This window comes from Uloborus diversus, chromosome 5 (assembly GCF_026930045.1).
Source record: "Uloborus diversus isolate 005 chromosome 5, Udiv.v.3.1, whole genome shotgun sequence".
Taxonomy (NCBI): domain Eukaryota; kingdom Metazoa; phylum Arthropoda; class Arachnida; order Araneae; family Uloboridae; genus Uloborus; species Uloborus diversus.
Window position 1 is genome coordinate 25573423 of NC_072735.1, and position 14024 is coordinate 25587446.

The 14024-nt window shown below is 37.5% G+C and overlaps 1 pseudogene; it reads right to left on the reverse strand.

Annotated features, from left to right (window-relative positions):
* LOC129222709 (procathepsin L-like) overlaps positions 1 to 14024 on the reverse strand; it is a 43781-nt pseudogene that overhangs the window by 16970 nt on the left and 12787 nt on the right.

The following is a 14024-nucleotide window of genomic DNA, read 5'->3' on the forward strand; positions in this document are numbered from 1 at the left end:
AGAGGAGTTTTTCTCTGTAATTCTTTGCAGAGCATTATCGCATCCATGACCACTTGCGTCATTTCCATGATAGAATCTTCATTCACTAACAAATCAGACAGATCCTTTCTATTGTCTAGGAATGACTCAAATTTTTCTGTGTGAACGTTTTCGGTTGTGTGTCACCGACGTCGGTATTCTCGTTGGTTTTGGCCGCCTTTGTCACTCCTAAGAACTCTTCTTCCAGTGAGTTCTGAACTGTGTAAGTTTAATAACTTTACTTCTAAAACGTGCTTCGGAACCAATTGCTTAAAATGTCTCCAGCGGCCAAAGCTCGATTATTAGCAAAATGCAGTTTATTACGTGTAATCTGCAATCTTAAGGAGTTTGGATTTTGAAAGAGGGGAAAATGTTATTTGTTTGCATTGCTGCATCCGCGCAAAACCGAAACTCATCCGCGTAAAATAAAATAAAGGCGTCAAATCTTAAACCGCGTATAATCGAAACCGCGTAAAATGAGGGTCTACTGTATTTGAAAGTAAATATTTGAAACACTACTTCTTTTTTCATTGCTTATGAAATTAATTATTACCATTCATACCCTACTGCTGTATTCCTATTTGGTGCTTTTTATTGACATCCAAGCAATTTCAGAAATTTTTCCAACCAAAATCCTTCAATCTCCAGCGTGACCCCCCCCCCCTAAATGGTAGTATTGTTACAAATTCTGTAAATAGTAATTATTGTAGTAACGTAACCTGTAAATAGTTTCCCGTAATGAATATACAACCCCTTTTCATTCGGCTAAAGTATACGATCCCCCCTATTTCTTTTTTGTTCATTGATAAAATTTGATAACGGTCTACTATTTTCCAGAAGCGTGTGGAATATTTGAGAGATTTCTTTTCGGTGTGTATATAAGCCGTTAGCGATGGATAAAAAAGGAGTTTCGATTGAGAATTTGTACTGAGAGTGTGTATTAGCTCTGTTTATAGCGAGGCATTTCGCTGTGTTGTTTTCGTATTTGGAAGTAAATACGTGTGTAAACGTTGAGTTTACGGTGTTGTGTGATAATTGCTTAATTGCTCATGAATAATTTAGCAGTTGTTGACGCTCTTTCCTGTACATAGTGTAAATAAATTTCCTGTATTTTTTTAATCAAGAACTGTGTCATCCTTTCAAGAAAGTTGGAAGCCGCACCGAATCCGTTACAATTTGGCGCCTAACGCTGGGCTTCTTCTGAACTTTCTTGGAGTAAGTGTGACTTTGGACATTTTTTTCATAAAAGCTTTTTGAATTTGGACTTTATTTTTATGGTGATTACTCGTGCAATGGAGGAACAATTAAAACAACTTCTTGACGCAATCAACTCTGTGAAGGGTGATATGGCGGCTAATCAAGAACAATTAAAAATGATATGGCGGCTAATCAAGAACAATTAAAAAATGATATGGCGGCTAATCAAGAACAATTAAAAAATGATATGGCGGCTAATCAAGAACAATTAAAAAATGATATGGCGGCTAATCAAGAACAATTAAAAAATTACATTGCGGCTAATCAAGAACAAAACAAAAGTGATTTAATGGTGCTGAAAAATGATTTAGCTTCTAACCAAGAGGAAATTAAAAACGACCTTACTTCGGTAAAGACTGATGGAAAATAAATTTAATGAGATAGAGCATCGAGTTGATGCTATTTAAGGAAAGTTTGAAGCAGTTGAAGGCCGATTCATCGCAGTGGAAAATAAAATCAAAGAGAAATTTGAAGAAAATTGAGTACCGTTGAAGGCCGATGCAATGCTGTAGAAAATAAATTGGAAGAAGAAGATAGAAAATTTCATCAACTTAAAGAAGACATCTTTAAAGACCTGGAAAGGAGATTGGCGACCGCGGAAAGCTGCTCTGTACAGTTTGGCGCTCCCACATCGGTTGCTCGACCGTCCATTAAACTTGCCACATATGATGGGAAAACTTCGTGGCAGGTATACAAAACTCAATTCATGATAGTGGCGAAAGCGAACGGATGTTACTCTGCTACCAAGGCCTGCCATATTGCAGCATCCCTGAGAGGTGATGCAACGGACATCCTTCAGACCCTTCCGGACGGCCAGCGCCTTTATTTCGCCGCCCTCACATCTGCGTTGGAGCTTCACTTCGGTGAGAAGTGCCAGAAAGATTTCGGCCGACTCCAGTTGAAGTCCCGTTTCCAGAAAACCGGGGAAACCCTGCAAGAGCTTGCGGCGGACATCGAGAGACTGTCTCATCTTGCTTTTTGCGACTGCCCTGCGGATGTTCGAGACAACCTGGCACTCAATTACTACATCGACGGGGTTCGAGGTCCGGAAATCCAGAAAGTGCTACGGATGGCGGATGTCAAAGACCTGAATTCTGCTGTTGTGTATGCGATGAAGTTGCAGGCCGCTCAGCAAGCAGCCCGCAAGGATCGCCATTCAATCCGCGGCGTGAAAACTGATGAGCTTGATCCGGTTTCGTCACGTTTTGATGAACTTGAAAAGCAAATGAAAGAAATTGCAGGAACCCTCAAAAGGATTTCGGCTCCCAAGGACCAAAATCGACAACCATTTAAGTGCTGGAAATGCGGCGGCGAGGGTCACTTACGAAGAAACTATGAAGCTCGCCAAGAAACCAGAGGGAGGAGCACCTCTCCCTCTCAGGTCCAGGAAAACTAAGCCATGGCAATCTCGCGGGGCGGAGGTCGCCAAGTTGGAATGAGCCCCATTTTAAAGTTTTCCAGATTTCATCGACGAGTGGCGGCAGTAATGGACTGTTTGTTTACGCATATGTAAACGGGTTTCCCTGCGAACTGATTATTGACACTGGAGCCAATGTTACAATCATTAGAACAGATGTGGCTCGTCAATTTGGACTCAACATTCTATGGACGCCGCCCTGTGTTACCCTCCAAACTGTGACAGGTGACAAGATCGAGATTGAAGGTAAAATAAACTTAGAAATTGTGTTTGGAAATGCCACTTACCATCATACGGCATTCGTTGCTGATATCACGGACCCCTTCATTCTCGGATTGGACTTTTTAAGGAAGTATGACTTCAACCTCGACTTCAAGACTAATGAGCTGCACTCGACGAGAGAAGACATAGCCGTTTTCCCCGCAGAAAGCGATGTAAAGTCCGCTCATCAAATAATAGCCCAAACAGATTTATCGATTCCCTCAAGGTCAGAATCATTGATACCTGGCTCCATTGAAGAAAACAACAGCTTTAGATTCGGCCTCATTGAATACCCTAACCTAAACAATAACCTAAAAGGAGTGCTGGTAGCATCTACGCTTGTGGACCTTTCTAAGGATGTAATTCCTGTGAGAATCGCCAACGTGAGTGAAAGGCCAAGGAATATCCGAAAGGGTAAAGTGTTGGCAACTTGTACTCCAGTAAACTGCATCATTAGAAGAATCAATTTCCCCGAGACTGTGTCTTCTGGGTCCTTGACATCGAAGTTAATTGGGAGTGCGTCATTATCGAAAGATCAAAGAACTGCTGCGGAACAATTGGTGGACGACTTCAAGCATCAGTTTTCATCTACATCAGAGGATGTTGGCCGTACGAATTTAACGCAGCATAGGATTTACACTGGAGAACACTTTCCTATTAAACAGCATCCAAGATGACTACCGTTCGCCAAGAAGGAAGAGGTTGAGACCCTCCTGAAAGAGAAGCAGGGGAATGATGTCATCGAACCCTCGTCCAGTCCTTGGGCCTCTCCCATCGTCTTGGTCCGAAAGAAAGATGGCTCCACCAGATTTTGTGTCGATTACCGACGGCTGAATGAAATCACCAAGAAAGACATTCACTCTCTTCCACGGATAGACGACACCTTGGACACTCTTTCCGGACACAAGTGGTTTTCGACCCTGGACTTGAACAGCGGCTACTGGCAGGTTGAGATACACCCTGATGACCGAGAGAAGACAGCGTTTACAACTGGACAAGGCTTATGGCAGTTTAAAGTGATGCCCTTCGGCCTCTGCAATGCACCAGCTACGTTCGAGCGTCTTATGGAGACAGTGTTAAGAGGACTTTCCTACGAATCCTTTCTGGTCTACTTAGACGATATCATCATCATGGGACGCAGCTTCGATGAACATCTGCCTAATCTTAGGAAAGTGCTGCAAAAGCTTAAGGAAGCCAATCTGAAGTTAAGCCCGTCCAAATGTAATTTGTTCCGCCGGGAAGTGAACTACCTTGGTCACATCATCTCTTCTGAGGGTGTACAAACCGATCCAGAAAAGGTATCTGCGGTCAAGAGTTGGAGTCGTCCCAAAAACATCCATCAGCTGCGAAGTTTCCTGGGGCTCTGTACGTACTACAGGAAGTTTGTGAAGGGTTTTTCCAACATTGCACGACCTTTGCATAAACTGACGGAAAGCAAGCAAAAGTTTGAATGGTCCAAAGAATGCGAAGATGCATTTCTACGACTGAAGGAGGCTTTAACATCAACGCCAATTCTCTCATATCCTCAGCATGGAAAATCCTTCATCCTAGACACTGATGCGAGCCACGAAGGCATCGGAGCTGTTTTATCCCAAGAAATAGACGCCAATGAACATGTCATCGCTTACTGGAGCAAATGCTTATCAAAGTCGGAGCGAAATTACTGCGTCACCAGAAAGGAGTTACTGGCCATAGTGAAAGCTGTAGAACATTTCCATCACTACCTCTACGGCCGAAAATTTCTGCTTCGGACAGATCAGGCCTCGTTAACTTGGCTTTTGAACTTCAAGAATCCAGAAGGCCAGATAGCCAGGTGGATACAGCGGCTCCAGGAATATGACATGGAGATCAAGCACCGAAAAGGGTTGTCTCACGGTCATGCAGACGCTTTATCAAGGAGACCCTGTCCTGAGAACTGCAATTATTGTTCCCGAATCGAGAAACAGTATGGAACGACTAGCCCTACCGCCTATCAGGTGACAGCGACTCCAATATCATCAGAACCTGATCCATGGAGTGACGACCAAGTTCGAAAAGATCAACTTGAAGACCCCGATATAAAACCAATTTTGGAGTTCATGGAAAGTGACAGTCGGCGACCTAGCTGGCAGGACGTTTCCATCTTTAGTCCTGCAACAAAAAGATACTGGGCTTTATGGAACTCGCTCCATTTACGGAACGGCGTGCTACACCGGAAATGGGAATCTGACGACGGCAAAACATCTAGGTGGCAGTTACTACTTCCCCGATCAAGGATTTCAGATGTTCTGAAAGAAATACATAGTATTGCGACTGGAGGACATTTTGGTGTCTTGAAAACCCTCAATAAAGTTCGGGAACGCTTCTTCTGTAGCAAGGCGAAGGATGACGTGGAGAAGTGGTGCCATTCTTGTGACGCCTGTGCTGCTCGTAAAGGACCGAAGAAGAGAAGAGGAGGGAAGCTACATCTGTACAACGTTGGAGCTCCTTTCGAACGAATTGGGATCGACATCCTGGGTCTCTCTACCAAGAACTGCTGATGGGAACAAATACATTCTTGTTTCCATCGACTACTTCACCAAATGGCCGGAAGCATATCCCATTCCAGATCAAGAGGCTACCACCGTAGCAGATATTCTAGTCCAACATTGGATCTCGAGATATGGAACACCTTTGCAAATTCATTCCGATCAAGGGAGGAATTTCATCTCTGCTGTGTTTAAGGGCTTATGTAAAATTTTCGGAATTGAGAAAACTAGGACAACACCACTACACCCACAATCGGACGGCATGGTGGAGAGATTTAACCGCACAATCCTAAATAATCTCTCGCTTATGGTATCCAGAAATCAACAGGATTGGGACAAGAAGCTACCTTTGTTCCTGCTGGCCTACCGCAGTGTTGTCCACGAGACTACCGGATATGCTCCATCTCAGATGCTCTTCGGACGAGAGCTAAGGCTACCTTGTGATCTCGTCTTCGGTCGTCCTCCGGATGCGCCTGCATCGCCTGAGGAGTACATCCAGGATCTCCAGGCCCGGTTGGAAGACGTTCATAACGTCGCACGAGAGCGAATCAACATCGCGGCGGAGAAGATGAAGACCCGATACGTTACAAGGTCTACTGGACATGAATTCAACGAAGGCGACAAGGTTTGGTTATGGAATCCCATCCGACGGAAAGGTCTGTCACCCAAATTGCAGTCGCATTGGGATGGACCCTACAAAGTCCTTAACCGACTAAATGACGTCGTAGTGAGGATCCAAAAATCACCTAATGCAAAACCTAGGGTTGTACATTATGATCGGTTAGCCCCATACTATGGCCATAGTTCATGAGTATTACGTAAACAACCATGGTTGATAACATAAAAGTTGTAGATAATTTTTTTGCTTTTAATGTTTAGTAATATTTCTTGTTATTATTGTGTTTCCTATGCATTATTGGTTATTATTTAATGTGTGTATTTGTGAACTTGTGATAGAAGTTTGCACCCTTTCTGGGGATTGTACTGCCCGGGACGTGCAGTCCTTAGGAAGAGGGCAATGTTACAAATTCTGTAAATAGTAATTATTGTAGTAACGTAACCTGTAAATAGTTTCCCGTAATGAATATACAACCCCTTTTCATTCGGCTAAAGTATACGACCCCGCTATTTCTTTTTTGTTCATTGATAAAATTTGATAACGGTCTACTATTTTCCAGAACCGTCTGGAATATTTGAGAGATTTCTTTTCGGTGTGTATATAAGCCGTTAGCGATGGATAAAAAGGGAGTTTCGATTGAGAATTTGTACTGAGAGTGTGTATTAGCTCTGTTTATAGCGAGGCATTTCGCTGTGTTGTTTTCGTATTTGGAAGTAAATACGTGTGTAAACGTTGAGTTTACGGTGTTGTGTGATAATTGCTTAATTGCTGATGAATAATTTAGCAGTTGTTGACGCTTTTTCCTGTACATAGTGTAAATAAATTTCCTGTATTTTTTTAATCAAGAACTGTGTCATCCTTTCAAGAAAGTTGGAAGCCGCACCGAATCCGTTACAGTATATATCCGTCCCTGAATGACAGAAATACTCATATATGAATACAAAGAAACAAAAATAGAATTCAGAAGTGCTTCAGAATGAGTTTTTCTCTCCAAATCGTAAGTAAAGTATTGTTTTAAAAGAGACCAGCACTGCCTAACTTAACGTAAAGTAATGTACTTTAACTGTTATTGACTGATTTTTAACACCCTAAAGCAGTTTTGTCCATTTACTTCTGCTGAACGATAAAACACTCATTTGACTCAGAAAAAAAAAAAAAAAAAAAAAAAAAGAAAGAAAGAAAGAAAAAGAAGACAATTTTCAAATTAACTGAAAATATCCGTTTTGAAAGCAATTAGCTGTTTTGTGTGCGGGATAACTTCTAGTTTTAAATAACTACTACAGAACAACTAAATTTCTATGTAACTATTACTAATGTACAAAGTGCCTATCTCAATCAACTTAATTAACGGTTTTTTGCGGATGCTTAATATTAAATAAATGATCGAAAATACACATAGTTGCCAGGAAAATAATTATAAAAATCGAATCAGAAAGCAGACGAACTTAGGAAAATATGGCGTGGTAGCCATAATTGCCTATAATACGAGTAATACACAATTAGGGTACCAGAGCGTTTTAGGCGCATTTATTTACTCATACGGCAGGGTGTGTCTCATCGATCAATGCGCAATACTCTGTCAAATACCGTTGTCATGGAACCCTCTATACTTCGCTCACATCCTCATCATATTATCCAATTACGCTCATTATCTACCATCAAAATTAGCAAACAGAATGAAAACGAAAATTCTCATCCGAATGAAGAAAGACGATGCAGTCAGATTACTTGCGATTTCGACTGTTGCATTGAACAATGTATCTCACAGCAACCTAGGTTCTATGATTAAAATGAAAAAAAAAAGAAAGAAAGAAAATTTGAACATAAACATAAATAAAGCACAGCAATGGGGTCGTTTCCAAAATTTTAAAAGTATTTTTTTCTGAAAGAACATGCTTAAAAACATAGGATCTAAACAGTTTTTAAAATAATTTGTTTAAGTTTAATATTTTTAAAAAATTACTTAAATCGGTGCGCTTTCATTAATTGCATCTCTTGCCGATGACATCACAAATGATGAAATGCCATTCTGTATTGCCATTCACAGAGCAAAATATTTAATTCGCATCTTTACTCACGTGTATTGGCAACGATATGGTTGATAGCAAGAGCCAGAGCGGAATTTTAATTCGCTTCTTGATTATCATAACGTGGAAACGCGGTTCAAAATGCGCCAAAGAGCGTCATTTGTGACGTCATCAAGACCACGCCTTATTTGAAAAAATCGGACATTTTAAAAAATTAATTAAAAAATAACTGTTGGGAAAATGAAAGAATTTTCTGGGTCCATGTTATTTTCTTTGCTTATTCTATCAATTTCAGTGACTAAAAGTAGTACTTTTGACTGAAGGAAACAACCCCACTGTCAAGAAAAAGCTGCATTTTCATAACAATTTGCTCTTTATTTACGTTGTTTTCTACTTTTAATCATACTAGTATTTTAATACAAAGCATTTTTAATACCTACTTTTTCATTTAACCTTTGTAAGAGACTTTTTATCACATGCTTTATTTTTGTTCCTATAAATGTTTCTTGTGACTGAATTAACTGCATGCAGCATTTTCTTGACAATTAGTGCTTTATTTGTGTTGCTTTTTCATTTTAATCACATTTTATTACAAAGCATTCCTGCTCATTTTTCATTTAACGCCTTTAACGAGTGGAGTTAAATTAATACCTTTGTGCACATAAAAAATAAAATAAGAAATAACAACATCAAATAGCACAAATTGCAGATTACTGCAGACACGTGTTTTGGCGTTACAAGGAACGCCTTTTTCAATATAAAAGAAATGAGCTTATGAATGAAAAGTTTGATCACTTACTTTATTTTTGTCCGTTTGAATTTTCATTGTAACTGTTGTTAAAATGATGCAGCAGTTTTTTCGCAATTTATGGCATTTACGTTTTTTACTTCCATTTTAATAACATTTTAAAGCAAAGCATTTTTGTTCCTTTCTCATTTAACCATGGCTTTAACAAGTTTTTTATGGCTCGCTTTATTTTTGGTCATATAAGTTTTTATTCCGTCTGAAACTAACAAGATGCAATATTTTCTTGACAATTCGAACATTATTTGTGTAGTTTTCTCCTTTTTAAGTATTTTTGACCATTTTCCATTTACCATAGGTTGTAGGTTTCACAAATCCTCATATTCAACTATATTAATAACAAATTGATTGACTGTCAAGTTTACAGTGACTATTCAAATTGTTGGTAGCTTACCTTCTATTCCTCGAGAACAGTCAATGAGATTCTGTTCACTCAAAGACACCAGTTGGCCGGTTTTCCTCTTGTGTTGACCTTCTAATGAGCCTGTAGCGGAGAATGCCCAACAGGAACCACATTGCTTCTATAAGTACAAAATAAATGAAAACGTAAGTAATGTAACATGTTTGACAGCTATTTCTGATTCATACCAGTATAAAGTCCATGTAAAGCAAAGCACTCAAAAGTATGCAATGGTTTACTGACTTGAGTTCTCTACTAATGATCATTATCACTGCACTGTAAAAACGATTCAGAAACGTTCCCGGAAAATAATGGGCAGCTAATGTGCCCAATTTCTATCGGTAAAAGACCTTACAAAAACCAGGAATGTTTTCCGCTAAAAGTCAGTAACCTTCCTGAATTATCCCGGAAGCTTCCTGAAAAGTTCAGAAATCATCCTGTTTTAAGCCAGTCGTGTCTCTGAAACTTTAGAGTAAACCTATGCAGGTATAGTATAATAAATTGACACATTCCTGATTTATTAAGAAAGTTTCATAAGCAGCATTGCAAGCATGACCAAAGCTGAGTCAGAATTGCAAGCTACTGAAAATTTTACTCGCCTGCAATTCTGGCAAAGCAACGTAGTCCATACTTTCTCTCTCCCTAGGGGAGCTTAATCAGCATGGACGAGCCGCAATCGAAATGAAGCCGATACATTTTATGAATACGCTCAGTTAATCTTTAAACTGGGAGCTAAAAATATTTTTCACAACAGTGAGAAGTTTGCATTCGTGTAAGTTGTAACAATTCAGGAAACTTTTTGGCAATGATACTTGATTTTTCCAGGAAGTGTATAAAAACCATTGAAGTCTCGAAACGTTACACGGGAATACTCAGTAACGTTTCGGATTTTTTTTACAGTGTATAACAGGGGTAGAAGTAGTCCTATACATCCTATATTTCCTATATTTTCAAAAAAAGCATCAAAACTGTCCTATATTTCCTATATTTTTGAAATTGTCCTATATTTCCTATATTTTTATTGTTTGTTATAAAAAACTGTAGAAAATTACCATTGAAAAGCCCTTTGGTCACTTGATTCACACTTTCTTTCACGACTTGACAATTCAAGACTGCTTAAATACAAGATGCTTGTTTATAATTTTTTTTTTTTTGAAATCTCTGCCAGCACCTGTCTCTTTAAATTTTGTAGAGTATTTTTTACAAAATTTTCAATTTGTTTTAAGAGAAAGCTACAATGATCTATATATTATGACAAGCTCTCCTAACTATTGATGAAGCACTTTGCCAATGAATTTTCACTAACAACAAAATGTGGGAAGATTCAGCCGATATTAATGTTTAAAAAAAAGTTCTATTTGAAATATTTAAATGCTGGTAATTATGCAAAAAAATTAAAAAGATAAATTAACTCTGCGTGGATTCAAAATTTGAACTTCTTACTAAAATCAGAATTTTACATTATTTGAACACTATATTTTTAGCAGAATTTTTTATTGAAAAAAAGACTTTTCAGAAATTTAAAAAAAGAAATAAAATTTTGACAGGATCCTTCCATTGATACATCACCATCTTGTTAAAAATTTTGAGGAATTGGGATTGGATGTAAAGTAATTTATTTTGGAAAAATACTTCGTAATGATAAAAAATTGATCAGCTTTCTATATCCAAATACTTAGGTTTTTTAGTAGTGAAAGTCTTTAGCACTTTTCATAAAATGTAGCATCAGTTGAAAGAGGTTTTTCTTGCAAACAAAAGGATACTGACATAAGAAAGATCATCTTAAAGCATTGACTCTATAATAAGAGTTTTAAGGTTAATTAAGGTAATGCAATTGGGAAAGCAATAAATTATGCATGCATTACCAAGGAAAGAGTTCCGTTTTATCGTGTTTTATCATAGTACTAAGTACAAAATTCATAAAGAAAAGGGAAATTCTTGTAGAGATGCATAACCATCAGAGGTAAAAGAAAAGGTTCATGTACCTTCAAAAAAAAAAAAAAAAAAAAAAAAGAAAAAGAAAAAAAAAATTTAGTGAAACTTAGAGACAAAAATTGATTTTGCACAGTCGGATTAATGTAGGCTGTCAAGGCGTTGAAAATGGCCTTAAATGTATATATAAATACATGTATAGATATGTATAAACTTTTTTTTTCTGAAGCTATTCATTCAAGAACTGCTGACTCATTCTAAGTAAAAGTTATAACTTTTATTTGGGTTTTTTAACTGTATGCAGTATGATTAATTGAAATCATAGATAATAATTTATGCAGGAATACTATATATTGTTTATTTTTTCATATCAGTATTATTCATAAAACGTGTCCTATATTTGTCCTATATTTTTCGTGGAAAATGTCCTATGTATTAAAAGTTGACCACTTCTACCCCTGTGTATAATGAACATTCATCTGCGAGGGAAATAACTACTGTAAGGGATCTTCGTAAATTTGGGACTTATGAGTTCTCAGAACGCTACCAACCCACATCCCTACGTATATTATAGGGGAATATACGTGAAATAGTTAAGGTGAGTTTTTTCAAAATGAATCAATTGGAAATTTATTTTTGAAATTACAGCACATAAAGAGAAACCATTATAGATTTTACAATAAAACTGATATTGAAATGTTATATTTTTCTTCCCCATCATATTAGGAGTATACTATCGGTAACAGAAGATGTTATGCAACATGTTTTGGTACATATTATTAACACTTAAGTACTTTTTTAGCTTGCTATGTATATCTTTGGAGGACAAAGTGTTTAACATTAACAAATTAGCTTAATATTAACTAAATTAAAACTGCATTGAGTATTAGAAGGTCTCAATTAATATTTAAAATGCTAATAACAAGAACTTTATCACTTTATATTAACAAAGATAGTTTTTGGTTTAGAACAGAATATTACAAGAGTATCAATTTTTGAAAATTTTCTGCATTATCAAATGTTTTAATCTTGGGCAGTATTTTTTTTTCTTCCCCTGACTGGAACAGACTAAATATGGCACTCCATAGCTAAAATAATACCAGATAGGTGGAGCTAAAAGCAGAGTACATATTTTACCATTTCCCTTTGCCCCACTATTTCAGTTTGCCCCATGTTCCCCTACATATAACTTCATTATTCCTCTTTTTTTTTTTTTTTTCACTTTACACAGATGCCGTGCTCATTTTGAAGTTTAGTAACATAAAGAGTCATAAACAGGGCAAAAATTTGAGCACTTTTCTAAACTATTTTGAGTTGGAACTTCCAGGAGAGGGGAAATTCTAAATAGCCGCGTTCATACACTAAAAAAATTCCGAGACGTTACTGGGTGTTTCCGTGTTACGTTTCGGGTTTTTAATGGTTTTTATCCACTTCCTGGAAAAATCAAGTATCATTGTCAAAAAGTTTCCTGAATGGTTACAAGTTGCACGAATGCAGACTTTTCACTGTTGTGAAAAATATTTTTATCAACCAGTTTAAAGATTGACTGAGCATATTTATAAAGTGTATCGACTTCAATTAAATTACGGCATTTCCAAGCTAATTTAACTCCCATTGGGAGCGAATAAGTATGGACTACGTTGCTTAGCAAGAATTGCAGGCAAGTAAAATACGCATTACTTTCTTGCAATTCTCGCTTAGCTTTGGCCATATTTGCAATAATGCTCTTGGAACTTCTCTGATAAATCAGGAAGATGCCAGGCTATTATATTATACCTTTAAGTTCACTCTAATTTTTCAGAAACAGAATTGGCTTTTAACGGGAAGATTTCTGAATTTTTCAGGAGGCTTCCAGGATAATATCACGAAGGTTACTGAATTTTAGCGGAAAACGTTCCTGGATTTTGCAAGATATGTTACTGGTAGAAATTGGGCACATCAGCTGCCCATTATTTTCCAGGAACGTTTCTAAATCGTTTTTACAGTGTAATGCACTTTTCGACCCGGTAAATCCCCGCTCTGGCTCCACAAAAAACCGATTGAAAACTTCCCTGTTTCCATGTAAAAAGAGGTTCTCCCATTGTACCAGAGAAAGCGGTTTTTACCCAGCATCCTTAGCGGCTAGAAGACGAACCATAGACTAATAATAAGAGTAGACCGAGCTTTTTCATTCTTGCTGATGAAGAAAATTGGTTCATAGATGTATCACGTGACTAGTGGAAGGGCTTGGCGAAGACTTTGGCAGCATGGTTGCTAGATGGCAGCATTATCTATAGTTTGACACTCGACATGTATTTTAAGACAATGTGTTTTCATTAAAAAAAATTTCCAAGTGCAGAGATTGAACAGTTTTTTTTTTTAGTTATGCATTATTTTGACACTAGTAATAGTTTTTGGTCACAGTTTTCAATAACTTTTATTTCTTTCGGAACTACTACGTCAGCGTTGGCGTAAACGTAATGGCGTAAACGTTTTGCGTTAACGCACAAATGTACTAATCGGTATCTTAAATTGAAATTGTAGTAAAAATCTTACCGTTTGTCGATTCTTTTTGGGCGCTTGAATATTTAATTGCTTAGAGAGTTATTGAAATTGACTAAAGAAAATGCACAATACTTTCTAAACGAAAAACTCACTATATTAACAAAATATTTACAACTTAGAATAACAAATTTACAAATCGGACTCCATAAAAGATCATTCTTCCGTGTTCCATCAATTTTTATTTATTTTATTTCGATCGTCTGCTACGATCAACGTCCGCTGTTGCTAGGATATCCA